Source organism: Python bivittatus, unplaced genomic scaffold (genome assembly GCF_059951505.1).
Source record: "Python bivittatus isolate LINGU-HERP-01145 unplaced genomic scaffold, Pbiv_v1 ctg000080_np1212, whole genome shotgun sequence".
Classification (NCBI taxonomy): domain Eukaryota; kingdom Metazoa; phylum Chordata; class Lepidosauria; order Squamata; family Pythonidae; genus Python; species Python bivittatus.
Window position 1 is genome coordinate 5239870 of NW_028277035.1, and position 4387 is coordinate 5244256.

Sequence of the window (4387 nt, forward strand, 5' to 3'; positions counted from 1 at the left end):
ACCAAGTGCAGTTCTACTTATCAATTATTGTACTCTTATACCTAGTAACAGCAGTTCTCTGGGCAGTGCACAGTTAATTGAAATATTCTATAAAAATAAAGCAATATAAAAACAATATAAAAATCTACATGGAAAACAGCACATTAGACACAATAAAAATAGATAGCCACAACAATAATAATGGCAATAAATAAACCATAAAATCTCAGTAATGTTGCAGCAAAACACATACATTCTAAACAGCTCACAGTTCTTACAAAGGTCCTCATCTGGCACTGAAAAGATTATAATGTATGGGCAATGCATAGAAAACTTTTCTCTGGGAAAAGTGTTCCCCAAGCAAAGAGCCACATCAAGAAGACTCTTCCATGAGTAACCAGCACCCCCCTTGCCACAGGAGAGGCAGCTAGAAAGGGGTTTCAGGTAAAGATTTTAGATTCCTTCAGGTAGCTGACCTCATGCCATTTCAGACTTTATTTCTTTCCAGCACTTTGAATTGGACCCAGAGATGGGCCGACAGCTATGTGCAGATAACAAAGCATTGGCATAGTATGACCATCTCTCTTAAAGGCCTAGCTGCCCATTTTTAACTAATGGAAGTTTCCAGTATCATATAAGATTTCTTCTGGAAGTATCATTGTTTCTGAATAGAGGAGTGGCCACCATGATGAGTATATAGTGTGGGACATCAATACATCTTTTCCTAAAGAAGGCAGAACTTGTCCCAATTATATAAGTTTTGGTGATACCCTGGTGAGAGGACTATACATTATGCATGCTCCTTGAGGTGCTGCTTGTAGAAATTTCAGCTGGCTGCACAATGCAGCACATAAACCATTGACAGCTCACAGATATATCTCCATTGGTTTCTGGTACGGCAGCAGGAAGCAATTTGGCTGAGTCCCTAATGGGTGAGTTGGCAGAAGTTTCCGGTTCTGATCGTCATTTCCTTGTTTAATCCGTTTTAATGAGCTATGCTATGCTGTATTAATTAACTATGGTTTTCTTTTTTGTCTTTTTGTATGCCACCCAGAGTCACATAGTTTGAGTTGGACAGCCATATAAATGCATAACTAATACAATCCTAGACTTAGTTCAAGATGTTGATTTTAATATTTAAGTTGCTAAATGATTGGAAGGCAATGATTTACCTAAAGGACTTCTTTCTTCAATTCAAAGCAAACCTCACCCTGAAACTGTGTGGGATACCCTGTTTTGTTTTCCCACATTGAGGGATCATAAGGAACTGGATAGGCACATGAGGGGCTTTTGATAAAGACAGCCAGACTACAACAAAATATTAAACATTATCAGTAGCAGGTATGCAAAGGATGTTTTCATTCCGGTAGCTTATTGCTCATTCCAGCAAGATTTTTTTTTGCAAACATTGGGTTTTTCAAACCTACCATCTGGCAGGTACTTCCACTCCTGCCCCCTTCCTAGGTAGGAACTCTGAATTTCTTAGTAGGATAGGCATGAATGAAGTTTTGTGACAAAACTATGCCTGAATAATCTGCGGTTGAAATTTTAGAATTCAATTAACACTTCTCTAGAAAAGCAGGGAACCAAGGGGTAGTTCTATTCATGTTTGCATGACTTGGAAGGTTGGAATTGGTTAAAATATAATAAATTGTATGTTCAGGTTTTCCAAGACATAAAAGCCAAGCTATAGTAACATTTTTTAAAATCAGGAACATTTCACGTTCCCATGAATTGGTCTAATTATGTGACACAATATTGGCCTTGAGATTTTTGTCAGTGAATCTTGTCATATCCTACTTATTTGAATTCATTCAGCTTGCCCAAGGATTCTTTAAAGTACATTGCAGTGCTTGTGATGTCTTGGTCTCATGACATCAAAAACACAAAGCAAAACTTGCATACTGCCAGTGTTTTTTGAAAAGCAGCTGGTTGAAATAAAAGCCATTGTCTTAGTTGCTGTGCACATTAGATATACTTCAACATTCTCCTTTGTAATATTTCTTTGTCCTTTGTTTTGCATTTCTAAATGTTTCATCATCGCACACAGGTTTTGTGTGTGATGATGAAGTGAACCAAAGGGGTATAGAATAGTTTCCCCTCTTTTTAACTTTTCATCTTCTTTTCTTTCCAAGCTGAGCAATGATTCAGCCATTTTCCTTTCTACAAACATAAAAGCATATAAGAACACTTTCTTGCTGCTTTCTGATATCAGTTCTATTATAAATTCATTTTGAGCTTCTGCTTTTATTATGATTGCCTGACATATTCATGGTGTTAAGAATCTGAAAATGGAGCTTGACTTGGAAGATATCCTTCTCTCCAATCATTAGGTAACACCATCTAATTTGGCTACTTTGTTTTACTATCCAAGATAAATGCCCAGTGTTGCTAGTATAAAAATTACCTTCTTTTACAAAGACACACACAATACACCATTCTAATTTCATGTCACATCAAAGACAAATAGGAGTAACAGTTTGATTTTTTGATTTCAAATATGGGGGAATTTTGAATATATTTGATCAGTTGCCCCAGTAAAGAAGCTTTTTTATTGTCATATTTGGAATTCTTACAGACTAATATTGACATGGCTTACTGTATCCAGTTTTATGAATAATCTAGAAAATTTCTTGTAATGTAGCTCTTCTCCCCATAGTTTAGTGTTTACCTCTGTGCTGATAAGAATTATGTGTAAAAGAACAAGTTTGCTCAGCTTGGTAAAACAGAAAGTTGTCCTTAACACATGCCAGAAAGTGTTTCAAAAATCTACATTTTGCAATGTAATTATTAATATATGACCCTTAAATATCTCTGAAAGACTTCCAGCAATAGAATATTTTATTCCCTTCTTCCTATCCTTCCCAACTGATTTACTGATATTGCTGTCTCCTTTGTCTTGCACTTGGGCTTAATTGTAGCGTAGCTTAATAAATAACATGCACCTCTATCTGTCTTTAGGCCATCAATAGTGATAATCTGGGTAGGAGAGCTATTTCATTGGAAGTCAGTAATGTAAACAATTCAACTTGCTTGTCTTTCTATTTTTAACAAGGTAAGGTGATCCTATTACTAGTATGAAGGCAGGTCCCAGAGAATCATAAGATTGTGGAGCTGGAAAGAACAATAAGGATCATCTAGTTCAACCTTCTGCAATGTACAGGAAAATCAGTTGCCACACTTAAGAGGTGGTTATCCAAAAACCTCCAGAAATAGTGAACCCACAACCTCTGTAGGTAGACCGTTCCACTGTTGTACAAATCTCACTGCCAGGAAGAGTTTCCTTCTGTTATATCCCTCCCATTGCAGGGAGAATGGCAGGGGAGAAATTAATTAATTAATTAATTGATTAAATAAATAAATAAATTTAAACAAAATCTAGCTAGCTGCAACTTATAGCCATTCTTTCTGATCCTAGTTTCTGTAGCAATGGAGAATGGTTCCTCACAGTCTTCCCTCTGGCACCCTTTTCTGTATCTGAGAATTAACTATCATATTTCCCTTCAGTGCCCTTTTATCCAGACTGAACATCCCAAGTTCATTTAGCCTGTCCTCAAAGGAAAAGTCCTCAAGTCCTTGTACCATTCTTGTTGTCCTACTCTGAACCTGTTCTAACCTGTCAATATCCTTCTGAAGATGAGCTGCCCACAACTGTACATAGAGCAGTGGTCTCAGAGGGGATTTCTTGATACAATGCTCTCCTAATGCAGCCTGGTACTATGCTAGCACTTCCAGCTATGCACTTTGGCAGTACCTACACCAACATGGTTAGCCATTCTAGCAGGGGTCTCACACGTTGCTCTCTCACGTTCAGCTTGTTGTCAATGACCACACTCAAGTCCTTCTCTGATGTTGTTTTCCAAATGATGAATCCCCCATCTTCAGTGTGTGCCCTGTGTTTTTCATTCCTAAATGTAATACTTCATATTTCTCCCTGTTGAAGGATATCTTGTTGCTCTCAGCCCTGTCTTCCAGCCTGTCCAGATTAGATTGTAATCACATTCTCTCATCCTGGTTCATGCCTTACTTTCTGTCATCCATAAATTTGATAAGCAACCCACCAATCCTGTTATCAAGATCATTAATAAAAATGCTGAACAATGAGATTTGTCTGAAATGAAATATTTGTGACAAAGCCATTCTGGCTCCTAGCAATTATGGCAGTGACTTCAGGATGTTTACAAATGCCCTGTTTTATTATCTGCTCTAACATATTTCCAAGTATTGATTTTAGATTTACTGGAATCATTTCCCCCCCTTTTTTAAAGAGTAGAACCACACTGGTTCTTTTCCAGTCCTCTGGCACCTTCCTAGGTCTCTTCAAAGACAACTGAGAGAGGTCCTGACAGTCTTTAAGCCACTCGCTTCAATATTCTAAGGAATATTTTATCAGGATCTGGGGACTGAT